This window comes from Colletes gigas, unplaced genomic scaffold (assembly GCF_013123115.1).
Source record: "Colletes gigas isolate AHSC1104 unplaced genomic scaffold, ASM1312311v1 Colletes_gigas_Sc00003, whole genome shotgun sequence".
Classification (NCBI taxonomy): domain Eukaryota; kingdom Metazoa; phylum Arthropoda; class Insecta; order Hymenoptera; family Colletidae; genus Colletes; species Colletes gigas.
Window position 1 is genome coordinate 8,309,602 of NW_025106632.1, and position 18,758 is coordinate 8,328,359.

Here is an 18,758-nt window from a genome sequence, read left to right on the forward strand (position 1 = left end):
AAAGTTCCCTAACACGCTCCGCGCGCCGGAAATTCGCGCGGGAGCAAATCAAGAAACGTGAACAGGCTGTGTTCGTTTCGCCCCAAAACGGAAGCGTACGGTACGTGACCGTTCCCAGAAACGTGGTCAAAATTCGAGCAATCGATTATTTTGACAATTACATTCCGTTATACGTGTCTCGCGTGACGTCGTGCGTTGTCTATACAGTTATAGAGTAGCTGTTTTAGGAATGGATTACTTGACATAGCTTTTGTTTAACGTTGGAAGAGTATATTTAGCGATAACTGGGAATACTTCGAAATAATAGCCAAATAATATAAGTAATTGTTACTGCAGGGAAAATTTTAACCAGAGTAGAAAGATTATTATTTTTATTCTAAGAGCTTTATAATCGAATACTTTGACCACGCGTAAAGGATTTTGTTCCATCGCGAATCAGCCGTCACTGACTTGTGCAGAAATTCGAGACGAATAGTTGATTTTCAGCAACCAGAATTCGCCCACGGTGTTATTTTACCTCGTCGACGTGCAAAATAAGCTTCGCGGGCTCTATACGGGTACCGAAAATTAAACGCAAGCACCTGGGAACCGAACCTTCTGTTGTTATAGCCGAGCGAAAGATAAATTCGCAAATCCCCGAACTGTGATAAATCGCGTTCTCATTGAGAATGATAATCGAGATACAGTGAAGTCTCTCTATATGACGAAAAGATCTTTGCCACTAGGGCGGTAACTCGAATATTATAATCTGACCCACAATCGAATACTTGAGCGGGGAAATAAACCACAATACTGATGCAATGATAAAACTTTTTATTTTTTAATATATTCGTTCATAATTCGTTCACTGTTACTTGAATGGAAGACCAGAATATGTTTATTATTTCTTGGAAAGATCGTTCAACAAACCAGCGAATATATGATCGATTATTGGACCTTCTTGTAAGAAAATGTGAACGAACTTGTCAAACCTATCAGATTCGTTCTATTTTTAATAATATCCCCGTGCATCTGTTACGCAATAAATGCACGTAAAAGTATACGGAAAAAGACCCCATAAAACTACTTCCAGTTTCTCGAATCGCCCCGCAGTGGAAACACTCTTAAAGCTTGAAAGTTGCTCCGACTTTCCCGAACTTTCCTCCGAACTAGATAATATGCAATCCACTCCTCCGCGGCAGAGTATCTGCATATTTATAAGTGGCTATTTTTGTAATTACCGCCGCGCTATTGGCGAGAGTGGGGGTGAGGGCTCATGAATTTTCATCCCGACCCGCTTCGCGCGCTGTACTTTTATTCGGGTCGCGTTTAAAGCGAAGCCGTCGCGCTGAGGTCAAAGATCACGATCACAACCGTGACGTAGCAGTACGTTTGCTTCTGACAGGTATGGAAATACAGGCGATGGCCTGCAAATTGCTTCTTCCACTTTAAACCAGCCGTTTTCCACTCGACGCCGGTGACGTTTGCTACCATCCGGTGTGTGGTAACCGAACGCTCGACCAACTTCCGCGTCTCTCCGATCCGCGACGATGACTCAAGACAAACTCGCCATTTTGACCCGTAACGGTTGATCAGCGATATTTTCAAGAAATTTCGCCCGACGTATTGATAAAAGACATTTAAATAATGAACAATTTAGGGAACTGCGTGTCTTGTTTAATTTGAAAGAAAAATCTTCGAAAACAACTCCTGACACTTTACTTGAACCATAGTACACGATATAAGAAAATATTTCATAAGATATAGTTTATAAAAAAACTTCTCGCTGTTATTCGAATTAAATTGTACTATATTATTGTGTTGCACGGAACACCCAGTAGATTTTTAAACAAACTTATCATTCCCCTCCGTAACCCTCGGGACGATAAATCCATCTGTCAACCTGCTCTAACCCGTAGCGCAAAGCGGTTCCAACGATAAATAACGTTCAAGCAGAGCGAGCATGTATCGTTTACATAGCAAAGAATTCTTGAAGCATCGCGGCGGCGGTAGGATATCACGCATAGGAAACGGAATGGAAACGGAAGGCTGCTCTTCGCCTAAGAGCAAATTTCTCGGAGGAAATGTAACGTTGAAAAATCTCGGTATAAGTCAAACTATCGCTCGTGAATTTTATTTCCCGCTTGCAGCTCGTCCTAGTGTCACTCTTCCTCTCTTATATTCCTTTCCCGGCAGAGAATCGCATTTGCATAACATAAACGTACGTTTCTGCGGGGCGGATCGGGGGGGGTGTTGGACGATGAGGGAAGGGGGTCGTCAAGAGAGGTTGGACAAACAGACAAACGGACAACGAAGCGAGGAGCGTCGCGAAGGAGGAATTCAGCACGGTAAATTTTTGGATACGGCTCTCGTCTCGCTGGTACTTTGCATCCGTTTCTTATTCCGCGACACTTTTTACAACTGTCGCATACATTCGACTCGCGAGCACTCGAATCTCATTCGAACTTTTCAACGGGCTTGCTTTTTGCCGTCTCGAGAAATTATTTTCCCCGCTCGTAAGCGAGCTTCGTTAAGTCTGGAACGTTGGGCAAACACAGTCTATCCCCCTACTCGATCTTTCTCTTTTTTGCTCTTTACTTAATAGCACGATGCATCACCCGAGATAGAAAATATTGCGAAAACAATTTTCTCCCTATCGGGTAATCCCTTAATGCTACTTTGCTGTTGCGCGGCTGCTTCGGAAATGCGTGGAATGAAAGGTAGCGATCACCCTTGGGGAAACTAAAAAATTTACAGGTGGGTAACAATTCAAGGGGTAGTTGTACGTTTCAAAATATGTTTACATGTCGAATCTACAAAATGTAGTAAATTAGATTAATCGGGGCTAGACAGGCGTAAAAAGAAATTAATAATTCGAGAACAACGCCTGAAAAACACAATTTCATTGCTCTTGATTTTTGTCTTTTACCACCAATAGGTACACACGTTGTATACGTGTAAGATTGTACCCTAAAACGTGTAATCCTTCTTTTTGTCAATATTACAATTTTTTCTGTTAGATCTCTTTCGTATTACATACGAAAAAAGTTTGTTTGTATTTGTTTTTCCATGCTTGATGGCGTAACCCCTTAACAGCCTAGCGAGCTGCTTCGCGAGACGAGGGTCAGGCAAGAAAAAAAGAAAAGCGAGAAAAGTACGACGAGTTAAGCAGTCGGAAAATCGTAGCGCTGAAAAGCTTTCTGAATGGGCTTCAAGTTGAAATCGTCTACGACACTCTTGGCCGGTGAAGAGCGACGAACGACGTTACGATTATCGGTGTTCCTTTTCCCCCTAAAAAAGAATTCAGAAACGAGCCGGATTTATGGACGTTTCCAGCTCGTTTACTGACCGATCGATCCGCTTTAGAATTTTTCAAGACAGCTTCGAAATTCTGCCCGCGCGGGGGCTTAAATGCTTCTTACCGTTCGTTCGCGTTACGGAGAAGCTAACGTTGAAAATAAGATGTCGTGATCGCGACTTGCGACGTTATCAAAAATTCCAACGCTGAGAGCGCGGCATCGTCTCAAAAAAAGCTACAGGAGACAGATATTGCCAAAAGTTACGGAAAACGCATAAAAAATCTCTCCATTCCAATTGATTCTTTTTTTTTGTTTGTATCATAGTTGATAGATTTTAAAGATGTCAATTTTGAACAGCTTTTTAATTTTCAAGTAACCTACGATAAAATGCAAGCAACCACCAAATGTCAGTGAACCGTGATACATTTCAAATGACCTACGGTAAATTACTAGTGACCAACGATAAGTTTCAAGTGACCAACATTAAACTGCAAATGACCGACGATAAACCGTGAATAATCTAGGATAAGTTTCAGATAACGTATTATAAGTTTCGAATGACAAACGTGAACCGTTCGAGTGACCGACGATAAATTGCAAATGACCTACGATAAGTATCGAGTGACACGTAAATTGAGAATATCGTTTTATTTAGTTGCTCTTTATGCTACCACGATAATTAGATGCTACTTGATTTGTACGTAACAGAACTGGTATTCTTTTTGTCAACTTTACGTTGCCATATTCCGTTTAAGAAACCAAAACAATGTTAAGGTCTCTACTGACCACGAAGAATTTTTACGGAGAATGTAATTTGACACTGCATAAATGGAAAGTTCGTTGACAGTCACGACGGCGGACGCGTTAATATTCGCGGCACGATAATGGCGGACTTAATGTGCGTTTATTTTATCTACCTTTGGAAAGTACAGCGCCAGGTAATGCCGCGAAATTCAGGGAACGCGCGTATGGTGTACGCCGACGTTCAAACAGTACCGAGAAAGAAAAGTATAACGAACCGCGGCCAGTAATTTTGTAGCATTCCACGGTGGCGGATATTTAAAAAATTCAATTTCCCTTATAAGGACGAGTTACGTCTCGTTAGAGCAACGTACGCTGTCGGGACGGGAGAACATTTTCCACGTGAAACAGTCCTTTTTCTGTATTACGTTACACAGTGACCCACATTTTGCAACGCGAACGTGTCGCTGAACTTAAAATGCTGAATAACCGTGTGCAAATCCACAGTGGTACTTATTTAGCTATACATATAATCAGATGTTCAAACCCACCAGGCAAATTTGTGAAGATGTGACAAACTAAACACTACGTTGCCCAATATTAGTACCACAGTATTTAAAAGCAAATTTAACGGGGCATCGCAACATTTTTTATAAAGTTAGATGGATTGAAAAAGGGTTGCTCAACAGGTCGTCGAGTCCTACCGAGCATCCCTGTTTCTAAGCTAAAGTTCTATTTCTTCGATATGAATTTATAGCTTCTAATAGAATTTGAATACTCTAGCAAACGAATTTTCATGTCACTTTCTTTCATTAATTGAAATAGTACAATATATTTGTTGTTCTAACTTCATATTAATTTCTGTCTCATTAGAATCCCTTATTCTAGCGTCGAAAACATTCATGTTTTGGGCAAGAACTCACGGAAATAATATATTTTACGCAACGATAATGAAGCTGATTCACATGAAACGACACTCGCAAAAATAACGCGATAAAAAAGAGATTTCATTAAAAGAGAAATTGCATTTCGGCCGTAATGAGAGCTCCCAATTTCGTGGGGCGGAAAAAAAAGCATCCATTTCGGCCTATTTTCATCGACAAATTGGCGCTTTTTCCATATTTTGCAGAATGAAAGAGTTTCCATTACTGAGCATCGATTCCCGGTCTCACCTTTGCTCGAAAGTAATTACGGAAAAAGGGACGGTGTGTCAAAGTAGAATTAATTATTCGTTCCGTCGTAACTTTTGACTCGCGTAAGCTTATTAAGCGAAACTAACACTACGAAAAGGATAAAAGTTACATTATTTTAATTACTGAGATTAATTTTGAAAATCGAACACAGTCGAAATTAAAGATGGATCGAATATATCACCCGATGATTACTTCGACAAACACGATATTCGAGATCTTGAAAAATCTATGTCGAATCTACGTATAAAAAGTTGAAATTATAAAGAACGAGGTTGCACTACCGTTTCTAAAAATAGCTAATAATCATATCTAGCTCGCTTCAGAACTTTTCATTTGCAACCCCGTTTTCATCGAACCGGCGCTGTCTTAATGCTGATTGATCGCAGCTTCTTGTTCACCATCTCACGCTTCCTCTGCCGAGCGCAAACTTCGAAAAGTTCAAGGTACATACATCCTGCGGACCGTGAGGTAGGAGATAGTTCAACGTGATATAACTCAGGAACAATTTCCAGGAGGCGACAACCGAGAACAGAACTCTACTTTCCGATTCGACCCTCGTACAGACCGTTCATTAGACCCTTTGCGCACGTTAGGTCTCAAGTTCCATAAAACGTCGAAACTCTTACCACCGGCTAGTTACGATTCTCCCCATAAAAAAGCCTAGTTGCTCAACCAAGGGTCACTAGCGTCGTCGGGATAATCACGTGCCATTCGAACAAGCAAACGTTCCCCAATCCCGAAATTCTTACGTCTGCGAAACCTCGCGGGAATATTTAACATATCGATTACGGAAGGGTGCGAGACCTTTTCCCTCCTACGAAGTATAATTTTGGGCGGGAAAAACCATCCATCAAAATTCGTTTATCTATAATCAATACACGAGTGCACTTTAAAAATAAAGTAAAAGCGATAGAGTCAATTTTAAACATCAATTTTCTCAAAAATGAAGTCTAACGCAAAAACATTTTGTTTCACATTTTTCAATTATTCGTACATACAAAATCACCCTATACTTGGTTATACTACTTTTTTGCTGTAAGAACAAATACTAGTTAAATACGATTTCTATTATGTTTGTAATTCAACTTAAAATTTGTTATTAGATGCTACCTGTTCAATCGTATTAAATGCTCTTATATAATATAGTGAGATTTACTAGATATTTGAAGTATAACAATTTAGGAGAATACTAACTGGGTGATACTACGTCGTGAATTTCCTCAAAACCAAGAACTCTGTCAAGTAAACTGCAAAGACATAAATATTACCAATTTTTGCCTTGAGTAAATTATTTCGTATCCTACATATATTGCGTAACATTTTCCCAGAAATAGTACTGCTAGGAATATAACTGCGTATACGTAGGAACAAAAACAAATACGCTGCCAAACAAACGACTCAACGTTACAATGCAACTCACGGTGAACGACAAATACGTTCGTAGGAAACCATTACTGGCAACGGAGAAAATTTACATGAACCAACATTAGCTCCAAACGGATGAACATCGCCAGTTAAAACGATGTTACTATTCTCGCAATACATCCAGGTATAAACGAGCTATACGACCTGGAACTAACGCGACCGCAAATTTGTACAAGTTGGAACGGTAGCATAGACGAATCTGTGTTTAGGAAGCAGAGATATAATTAATAATAACTCGTAAACGTTCGCTATTTACATCCAACCACTTCCTCGTGCACGCACAGTTGAATAATAAATGGGCAAACCACTCGAGAAGCCAAGGAAATTGAAAGAAAACATTTCACTCCTGTACACAAGCTAAATAAATACTACGAATAATAAATAAATACTTTCGTGCATCGAAAACGCCAGATGAACGAAAAAAGGCATAATCTCGTCGTGTTTATCTCAATAAAGAACCGAGTACGGAAGAAAATGGAATACCTTAGGAGGGAAAGATACGTTTAAATACTAAAATATCGTCCATCGAGGATGAAGAAACTTTGCCACTCGGAATAATTAGCGAATCGTTTTCGTATCTCTAACAAGGGAACAGAGTTTCTCAGCCGCGTTTGACCCAGCTAGCTACCCCGGTCATTAGATCCGGTTGCACGTGGCCTGAAGTTGCAGGAATTACAACGACTTTTACGGCTTGCAACTGGCCGAAATTTCGTGCATCTATTTCAAACGTTACTGCGTTTGCATTTCTCCAAAAACAGTCGAACGTTGTTCGAGCGACGTAAAAGAAATCGCAAGGACTGCAGGGACGCGGTTGATTGTACGTAATAACGTTGTACTATAGCGTGATATGTAATATATTATTACACGAGGATATTTTGTTATTCGAAACGTATTTTTTGCGAAACGAAACATTCCTATTATCATCGAAGAGTTTCCTCGAAAATTAGCCTTATACCAAGAAACATCGTGTTCGTAAATTAAATCTAAATAAGTAACGCACAGGGTAATCGAAACTAGAACGAAACGCGCGACACAAACGGGGGAAATCCATGGTGCGCGATCCCATTCATTTCTATCGTGTCGCTGCGGATAAGCCGCGGCGTCCTTGGTTACATCTCGAGAATCGAGTATCGATTGCTTCTCTTGCACGACGATGGGGAAAAAAACGAGGGAAAGAAAGGAAAACAGATTCGTTGCTCGCGCCCCCGCACCTCGTTCCGAGCAAGGCAAACACGTTGCGGGCTAACTGTCGCACCTGCGTCTCCGCGAAACCCCGTGATAGCGGCTCCCCTCGATTATCCGTGGTCGAACGCGACGCTATCAAAACAGTGACACCGTTGACCTCGAAACAGCGGTGTCGTCAAGATTCGCGGATTCGAAATGTTCGCTGGACGATCGAGTCCTCCCGTGGAAAGCGTTTGTTAAATGGCCACCATGCGCACGAGAACCCAGTGGACACCTCGAACCACCCGAGAGAACGTCCAAGAAATTTTAAGAAATCTTCGAGGCTCACCTGATTCTCGTCCGCTGAGCTGGAAAACCGAGGGGTTGGTCGAGTTTGGTCGTTGATTGTTTCGACGACGAGGTAGTTGCCAGCGGAACATCAGCCAGGGATCAGCTGATCGACGAATGACGAACGGGTTGACGATCCGTCACTCGCAATAAAGAGAATTCACCACCGAAGACGATAACCCTCGCCGAACGAAGGTGCGCGGACGACTGACTGCCGCTATCGTCACGGTGGGGTGTAGCTGTGCGCTGATTCTACTAACCCCCACTCCTCGAAACCGCTTCATCTATCCCTCCTTGTCACGCGCACTCGACGCGATCCTCTCTCGTTCCATCCTTCCGTGTCATGTTTCCAACCCCTCTTAGGCAACCCCTCCTTACCCGATGCTCTTTGTCTATTGGTCCTTTTCTGTTTTCCTTCGCCCTTCGCTCTGTTTTCTCCACGATCACCTTCCGCTCTTCTATCACGTTCCCGTCTTATTACAAGTTCCTCGTTTTCTTTCCGGTTTCGGCGGTCCGTCTACCGACCTCTTTCACTTTCTCGTTTTACCGTCTACGTCCGTCGGTCCATCGCGCGTTCTTGGTTCTTCGTTCTCCATTTAATCCGCGCAGGACTAGTTAAAATTTCCGTTGGTACATTCGCGAACGCCATTCCATGTTTCAAAATCGAAAGAGAAGTTTTAGAGACGCGTGAGAATTCGGTCGTATTTTAATCGTAAATGTATTTATCTTATCGATCGGAGTACATTTCCACCTTTTTACACGTAACGTTGTTATAAACTAAGGAAACAATTTTTCCCCTGATATTTTAGGACGAAAGCAGCCAATAGCTAATATTTAAATATCGAAAAATAATTAATACCGAGAAAAATGCAAAAGAAAATATAGTTACTGATTTTTCTAAGCCTTCAGGCTTCCGTTCTATCTGCTTGGTGAGTTTGATTTTTTAAATCGGCGTTCATCGTTTTGTTTTCATAAAAATTATGGCAACTTAACGATACGATTTCCAGGTACATGACTTTCGTAATTGATAACTGTGAATTCATTGTTAAAAATTCTTGAAGCAACGCTGGCTGCGATCTCGACCGTTCCAGTGCCTCTGGCAAATATTTTTAAACCGAACGACTAGATCACGAAATTCACGCACCGGTTGTTACTTTTACACCGCTTCGATAAATCATCCGCTCATAAATAGTCATAAACTGACGTAATTGGAGTTTCAACGACTTAATGCCACGGATTTTTAATATCTACGTTCGTTCAGACATCCATCTTTTTTTTCCAATTTCATGTTTCTCTACCAAGCACGAATACAGATATTTGGATCTGTATTCGAAGAATATTCACAATTTTTTTCTAATAAAAATATTCAATATTCTAGAAGTTTACAACGCGAGTAAAATTAACAAAATTCGATCGACCACAAACAAATCAGAACCACTGCCAGTTTTCTTCGACTATATAAGATTTCATCCTCTCTTCTCCTACCTGTCTGTCTCTCTCGTTCCATCAAGACGCGAATACCGGTCCGTTCGTCGATGAAGTTTGACTGCGGGCAGAGAGACTAGAGACGAAGAAATGGAGGAAAAGACTGCGGAAGCAAGTATAATCGAGCGCACGAGAGAGAAGGAAGTGAAGAGAGGCGTGAGAGAAAAGGGATAGAGTGCAAATAAGCCGGCAGTGGAAGGAAGATGGAAGGTGCGCCCGAGGGTGGAGGAACACTGGCGATTTATTAGATTCCGGAGACCAACGATCACCTATACGCCCGACGGAAAGTTCGGTAGGATTCGAGACGAGATACTTCGGTCGTTGGTTGCCTTGGTAGAGGGAGAAAAAACAACGCGAGAAAAATGGAAATCGGAAGTGTGAGCCCTACGGTGATAGCAAAGAGGACAATGAAGGATCAACTCATCTGGCTTGTAGAAATTCCGGGGCTGTTGTCGCGCGATCGATGACGACCGCCAACAGTTCAAGCCATCATCGTAAATGGTATTTCAATCGAGCAACCGATGATACAGTAGAACCTTCGTTGTATGAACTCCCGCTAAAGGAACCTTCTATTATTCTTGCTTCTTTAAAAAGTTGTAACAAAAATTCTGAAACGCGACGTAAACATTGTAAATAGTTATGATTTCCTTTCAAAGTGTCGCCCGCCTTTGTCGAGACAAATGTATCGACGTACTACTGAATTTATTGTTGATTTCAGTTTAACTAACGTTTGTAATTCCGCGAAATCGATTTAACACGGAAGGCACTGCCAAGAACAACGTTAGTTTTACCTCGTGAGACAACAGCTGGTCGCAAAGTTAGCAAATACCGTGCGATGGTGTTAGTTTGCGCAAACTCTACAGGGTCTCGTAATCATTACTAAGAGTAGAAAGTCTAGATGTTTGAAACATACTAATATGAGTAAAAGAAAGTTACAAGAAAAGGATTAAGGATGACGTCTTTGCAAACTTTTAAATCTTGATAAAAGTGCTTTCTTTAGTAACAAGGGAAATTTTGTAATCGATACGCTTCACCTTCGAAGAAATTCTGATTTTTCAAAATACCAAATTCGAGCGTAACACAAGAGCAACGGGCTTCTATCATCGATTGGTTTGTTCCAATCAAAGGGTGGTCCTTCGAGCTTCGAGGAACACATTGTATCGACGTTAAGTTTCATTAAACGAACGCCAGGACGTGTCAAAGAGAGCACTTTTGGGAATGCAATAAACGCACTATGCATTAGATCAAACACGTGGATACTTGAAATCGACAATGTTCGGTAGAACTCGATTCATTGCACGTTTGTCCGTTAACGATTCGCCGCCTGCGCGCGTAACGTTCCTAGCAGTTATCAATTTGCCAGGAAATAATTTACACTTTCCAACACACTGGCTCCACAGGGAAATATATTGCGAATATGCATGCGCTATGCATGAATATGAATACGGGTGAATCATTACGCGATAGAAGAAAGTTCGTGAACGGGTTTTGTGCCGGGCGGAAACGTTCCTTAGATAAGAGTCTCGAAACTCTCTCGGCGCCAACGACACTTTCCAGGTGTACCCAAAGGTATCTCAAAATCTCTAGCTAACTTTCTCGCGATGCAGAAACTTTTACAAAATACGGGGAACCGGTACATCGAACGCGTCCAAGACTGTCCCAAAGTATTTTTCGAGATCGGTTCCTGGTCTCTCGAGATGCTTCCTGTCCGTTCAGAATATTATGGCGCATGCTGAACTTACAGATTTAGAATGATACAGTATGTCAGAGGGCAACTACCATCGAAAAGTATGTTATCTTCGACTCGTAGAACGATCTATTCAAGATTTTACTAATATTTAAGAACGTTATTTCGAGAAAGGGCTCACGAGCTCCATTGGACTGCCCAACGAGGTGGAAAAAATTAATTAAAAAGTGACGCGAAGGTGACGAAAAAATAGCTAGTTCTTAATTTCTACAATATAGTTTTAGAATATTTCATAAGGAAATTTATTTTGCCCACGATATCAGGAGCAGGTCAGCGATGTTACTCGAGAGTCAATAACCCAATTTACGACTACATAGGATCATAATTATGATACCAAACAGATATAGGTGCGTTAGTGTGATAGAAAACAAACAGAAGATACGTGCGTTGCATACTCTAGATCACAGACTATGTGTCTAGCAATAGGGGGATCAAATAATAAAACCATATTCCAATTATGAGCAAACCAAAGAGTTATATGATATGAAATGTTAAGGGAGTGGAAAAGTTTGAGTTGACTACACGATAAATAAGGCCTAGAGTTTTCTTATTTTTTACAATAATTACACAATATTTCGAACTTAAAATTGCTAAATCAAAACATTGCTAAACTAGCCCCTTCTAGGACCACTGCGTCCAAGAATCCACATGATTCTGTATTACGACAAATAAAATGTTGAATAGAAGAAAAAATGAGAAACTGTTCAAGAAAATATACTTTGCTAGGCGTTCGGAAATTGTTCTAACCAAGAATGGAACACCAAGCACGTTGTAACTGAACGTGACGTGCTCCCTGCATCGAATGCCATAACTTTGGGTCAGTTCTGACAAGCACGTTAGCAGTGATTTAGGGTAGAAACAGGGAAGCTAATCGCACACCGTGACGCACACCGGAAGGTATATCCAGTCCTAGTATCCGGTGAACTCTGGTTAAATCGATCTGAAAATCGGACTGGAAACAGTCCGTCGAATTGACGCGAACACGATTGACAATAACGATATCTTTCAATTTTGCAAACTCGTCCGATAAGGATATTCACATTCGTAAGTGGAAGAAGAAAAAAGACTGAATGGTTCTTCCTTTGCCCAAACGTATTAAGCCTATAAAACGTAAGCAATCGAATTTTTATTATAAAATACCAATACATCTTTGACACTTAAAGAAACAAGTGTTTCGTATCTTTGGCTGATTCAAGTACCAAACACTGCAGAAACATTAGTTTTATAAATTGTTAAAATTACAGAACAATAGCTTAGTTGCTTTTGAATATATCTGTCTTCTAACAGTGTAACTGTAGTAATTAGTCTCATTGTGCGATTCAATTCTGTTCCTTTTAAGGAACTACGCGAAACAATTCAAATTTCTGTCAGCCTTTGGTACGAGTACAATATTTGGCAACAGCAGCTAATGGAAGGAAGGCGCCAGCCAGTTTTCGCGCAGTGTTTATTCTACGATTCATGTCTCTATCCTTCGTTTTCGTACAGCAGCCGCCACTTTATACGAGCTGCGCTAAATCATAGACGACATTTTCGTAGCGAGTGACCCAGAAATTAAAGTATTCCATCTCCGGACGTCTTCCTTGCTCGATCGTTCTTTATTTCGTTTATTAAGGCGGCATTCTGCTTTACGAGTTTTGAAAAATTCATATCTCTGCATTTTTTGTAGTTTTGGTGGTTCAAAAGTATCCACCGATGTATTCTCATTAATTGATAATTTTTATTCCGCGTGTATGTAAGAGCAATTTGTTAATGATATTTTACACACTTCCAGACTTTAACGTAACCTCGGAAAATTATTCATAAAACAATACAAATTTTTTTTAGAAATACTTTTATACCATATGTACAATATTAGAAATAACAGAAATGATTTGTTACGACTTCGATTACTCATGTTTCTCATCCTGAAAGGATCTGTAACTCAGGTCGAAAACGTTGAAATATACGATGCATGAAATGCACAAACCTTGTATGTGTTTAACTAACGTAAACATAAATTTTTTAAGCTATCTTTTTAGTTTTTATTTTGCAGCCCACCGAAAGTACCGACATCATGTTAACCGTAAATGTGCTTTTTTATAACGGTTACGTCAGCAAGGTATATTACTAAATGTGTTGCGCATTTTTTTGCTCCAATTTTACGTAGTGCTTATTCTCGATAAAAAAATTTATAATTCTATAAAATATACAAAAACGACGGTGTACTGTTTTATACTTATATTTAAAATATTTCCCAGTTTTTTTCCTCGCCTCGAATATCCGAATACATTTTGTAAAACTATATCTCGCGTACTTGAGTAATAAGAGTTGCTCCAAAAAAGACGTAGTTTTTGGTTCGATGTGATTTCGCTTCTGTTTCGAGCCCCCGAGGTAAAAATTTAGTCTCGTTACTTTATCGACACCACGTCCAACGAAACGTAAAACAAGCGACGATGTTCTAATTTTTTTTTTATTGTAATTTTCCCATTTATTTCACAATGGAATTATAATTCTCCAGTTTCGGCTGCTGCAAACAGTGCCACTTTTACTAACTACCTATTTGCCGTACATATTTCGTTTATTTGTGTATGCTCGCTGGCTGTGCCCTTCAATCTCGATTGCAATTCATTTCTCGTAACTTGATTTCGAACGAATACGTCCCGTAATTGAAGTGGGCTCACACAGCGTAGCGCGAACGTACGATGCGCGCAGAATATACGCCAGATGTATGCCAATATGCGGCTTGATCATCGTTAAATTGCAAAATTTATTAACAGCTGCGCGATCTAGTTCTGACAAGACATTGATCGACGTTCGCTGGTCAGTTCCTCGTATCCCTAATCCAAATAAATACTATTTTTATAATAATAAAAATAGTACTTCATGTTTTCTAAAACTGTTAAAAAGTTAATTGTCTTCGTTTTCAAACTGAAAAATGATAAACAATCTTTGGGTTTGAATTACTACTTGTTGAAAATATACAAAAAAACTAAGAAGATAGAAACAACTTTGATTTAACGTTTCCCTCCTTAAGATTTGTATAAAATATTTTTTGTTCAACTGATAAATGTAGAATTTCGTCCAGCTAGATCGACGATCTGCCGCATCGTGGTGGACACGGCTTGAAAAAAAGTGAAATATTTTAATATGTTACACACCTCGACATCTAAAAATTGTCACAGCGCAATAAATTGTTGTACCAAAAAATATCAACGCCCACCGACAGCATTTTGTACGCGTATATAAATTTTAAATGCTTCGACACGATTTATAAATTTTTCCCATGAGTATAAAACATTAAAAAACTCATTTATCATAGAATAAAGAAATATTTTTATATTACAACTTAGAAAACCACATAAAAAAAATACGTATCATAAAAGACCACGATATTCTAATTGAAACTCGTTAACTAGGGAAAACTAAGAACAACCACAATGATCTTTTAACAGCCGCAGCTATTAAAAGAGACGGATTTTTTACACGAAATAAAAAAGTGTATTTCCGTGAACTTTTAAACTCGTCCGAAAAAAACAGTGTGCCATTTCAGGATCGAATAAAATTTCATAAAGCGTATTAAAGTATCGCGGCGTGTACGTCTCCGTTAATTTGCACCCCCTTTGCTAAATTTTTCGACGCGCCATTGTTACCGGGTGAGCTCGTTCGTCGACGATTAGCACCGAATAATTGCATGCGGGTAGAAAAAGTGGATCAGTCGAAAGATGAGCCAGCCGCGTTCAAAAATAGAGCAAACCTCTATCTCGGCTACTCATCTCGCCGGTTCCGTGTCACTGTCCTCGTACTTTATTCATCGTGCGCCGTCCAGAGTCTTGCCCCGGTCCTTTACGTGACGTCACGCTGACCCTTAAACTACCGACGATCGCGCCGGAGCCTCGATTCAAGATTTGCAATTTCCTTTCCACGGTAGAATTTAATACAAACCGATATGAAAATCCCGACTCCGGTCCCTCGAACAAAGAAAGAAGGCCACGCTATTGTTTACAGACGGTGAAACAGATAGGATTTGTAGAAATGAAAAATTCTGCGTGAAATATCTCGGTCTCAGTTACTCTAACCGTCCCTCTTTCCCTTCAAATCAAATCAATTTGTCCCGTTGGCCCGCGACGTGCTCCATTTTCGAATTTAAATGTAGCTCGCGTATATCGTCGAACCAAAAAATACGCAAAGGAGGGGAGGCCTAATCTCGCGACCCCTTAAATTTACGTAATTCGATTCACGGGCAGAGGATGGCCGCGGCTGGAGCTTTAATTCTACTTATTACGGTTCGGGGCTCTTCGCCTCTCCAGCTTGTGAATTTCACCTTTCCCGCTGCGAAATTACCTCGACGATAAAAAAGAATAAAACGATTTCGCCGACACGCGCTCGTGCGACTTCTCCCCGGTAATTGGCTCCCTAGAAACGTTGCTCGAAATCTCGATTTAACATACTGCGCGTCCGCGAGAAGTTGGCTAGCGGAAGTACTACGTTTGCTCCGCCTATCCCCGTCATAGGCACCAATCAGATCCGCTCCCCTTTCGCTAGCCAACTTCTCGCGGACGCACGATAGATGAGCGAGAGGGTCGTTCCGTGAAATTATTTTTAAAAATCCCAAATGGCAGCACGAACTCGCTTCCAGATCAAAATGAATTTATTTTAATGACAAAGAAATAACAATGTACTTATAACAAGTTCGTAGACCCAAAAATTGGGTTGATTTTATATCAGATGACTAATGTAAAATACCCCCGCAACAATGGGTCACTCGTAAAGCCCAAATCGTAACGCAAAAAAAAAGGCAAATTGTACAGACTTTCGTTACGATTACGTGAATGTAAAGTGTAACGAGAAATAAACCGAATAAACGTAAAAAAGAGAGAACTCTGTGTGTATATGTAAAAAATCGGAAAAAGGTTCTCCGTGTAAATTGACACATTACGCATGAAAATGCACGCGCTGGTCACAGTATTGCGCGTACAGTTTTCATTCGCGCGAACGCGAGTTGTTGCGTTCCCGGGCACGGATACGCGTTGAACGCACCAATCAACGCCGCGGAGTGTGCTCTTCCGGTGACATTAATTTGTCTGCAATTAGAGGGAAATTTCGGGCGCGAAGGGTCGGTCGCGTCACGGCTCGAACCGAAACGGCGCGACGGCTGCGCACGAAAGCACAATGGGACGTAATGAAACGGTCCGTGCTCTGTAACCTATCAGAGAGGGTCGCGGGTGAACAAAATATTTTCTGCTGCCTCGGCGTTGGCAAGAATTGCTGCCAAGTCTGGCGACGCGATAGCTCTCTTTTGCTTTTCGAATCGATACGCCGCGTATCCAGAAACTATACCGTTGTTGCGGGTTGTAATCAATTTTTTCTGAGCTCTCTCCATTGTTTCCATTCAGGAAATATGCTACCGAAGATGACGCACGGCTGGAACAGTTCATCGGTGATTACGATGAAAGCAACATTTTTTTAAATTGTCTTCGTGGCGGATACCCCACGTACAGACGAAGAGAAATATTTTCTATTTTTGTACTAATTATTTTTACATTTTTCTGTATCTTATATTCTGGTTCACTGATAAGGTACTTACAGGACGGTTCCCTCTTTTCTCTCTCTATAGAAAATTATTATGCCTTTTCAAACGTGACAGCAAACATGAAAGTAATAGAATTTTTATTCGAAATAAAAAATTTCTTTTCTCTGTAGTTTAATTGTACTTCGCTTATACGTGTTACAGTAGATAATCGAATTATGTCACGAAAAACGTCCTTAATTATTTAGGAACGAATGCAGTTGTTGACGAAACTATAATTAAACTTATATCAATATACTTGTCTTCCTTTTCTTGACAACATACTTTTAAACTGAACATTCCGATAGAAGCGAGATCGCGCCAACAATTCTGTGACACTTATCTTTTCATTTAATTTAATAAACTCGCGGTACAATGCAAATTCCACGAAGTTTGACGCAAAAAGTAATAAAGTTGCGAATTGTATACGGAACGACGTGGAAAGTTGGGCCAACTGGAATTAGTGAGGTTCACTTTTGCATCAGCGAGGGGACTCGTCCTCGGTAAATGTCCTTAGACTTCCGGGCAGAGGTTCCGTTCCCATCCCCGATTTCGGTGAAAATTAATTAATCACTGGAAGGATCTGCAAAAACCGACCGTCTATCTGTAATCTCGCTCTCGTTCGACGGTAATTTATTATCGACTGTCGCTGCAGTTTTCGCCGGATATTGCAATTACGAATATTAATGCAAGTCGACGATGAACGTCCTCTCCTGTCCTTTCCTAATGCCGAGCGCTCGTTTCATAAAGCTTGTTCGCGAAGAGTTATGTTCCTCCTGGCGATGAATCGACAGAAGGAACGGGGAAAACCAGCGAATTCAATTTCTAAAGAATTATGAAATCGAATTACGTCGATTGTGCCTTCGATCGAGTGTTTTTTCAGCAAAATTTCATTCGTCGAATGCTTTTAAGGTGTAACAGCAACGACGAACACGGAAGAGGAAAAATTCAATACAGACGGAACGCGATATGCTGCTTCGAAGGGAACGCCTCGAAAACAACAAAAAGACATAACATCCCTGTCAATATTGATTTATTAGAAGGAAAGCTAACGTAAACTTCAACTTTACTTGCAACTCCCGACATCGCTTTCGCCTGAATTCTGTCAAGCTGTTGATGATAGACGACTGCCGATACTTCAAGGCTATCGTTCTTCTGACACATTTAAAGACTAAAGTTCTTTAATTGATCAATGACTTGAATCGAACACTCGATGATAGTAACCGTATAGAGTCTAGTGGAAAGTCTACGAAGACGTATGAGATAATTTGCAATCGGTTTTACTTTGCTTGGAACACGATTAGAATTTCGACTCGTGAGTGAAATATAAACTCCTTTCTACGCGGATTATACTCAACGGAGAAATTATCGGGGCATCATTAAGGGGAACGTCCCTCATTATATCTTTCTTAAGATATCTTCTTCCGCGAAGAAACGAACCACCAGCAGAAACTGGAACAAGGGACGATAAATAATTTTCAACGCTTCCTACACTCCCCATTATAGGTCCTAAACAGTCTCTTTTCCACAAATTGTTAAAACGAGATAGCTTTTGTTTCGCGATCAACCAAAAAATGTCTCGTGTCTCCAAGTCTTTCTGAGCAAACAATTTAACGCTAGAATATTGAACAATCGAAAGCACCCGAAAGAGAATAAAAATAGATTGTTATTAGAATCGCATTCGGTTCAAATTTACCCAGGAAACGAAAATCACGTCTCGCGTGCAAAGACAGTGGAAAAGTGGGATGGGGCCGGGAGAAAACTCGAGGCAAGAATTTTGTCGAGGAAACACGTCGATCGCCTCGTTATCGTTCTCTTAGATTGTGCACGCC

The 18,758-nt window shown here is 40.6% G+C and overlaps 1 protein-coding gene across 2 annotated transcripts in view; it reads right to left on the reverse strand.

The window, feature by feature from the left end:
• The window catches only part of LOC122404580, a 164,961-nt gene extending 156,618 nt beyond the window's left edge, over nucleotides 1–8,343 (reverse strand). For both annotated transcript variants that reach the window (XM_043408663.1, XM_043408662.1), the window contains exon 1: nucleotides 8,151–8,343. The gene's annotated coding sequence lies outside the window, so the exon portion shown is untranslated. The remainder of the gene's footprint in view (nucleotides 1–8,150) is intronic.
• Nucleotides 8,344–18,758: the final 10,415 nt, after the last annotated feature.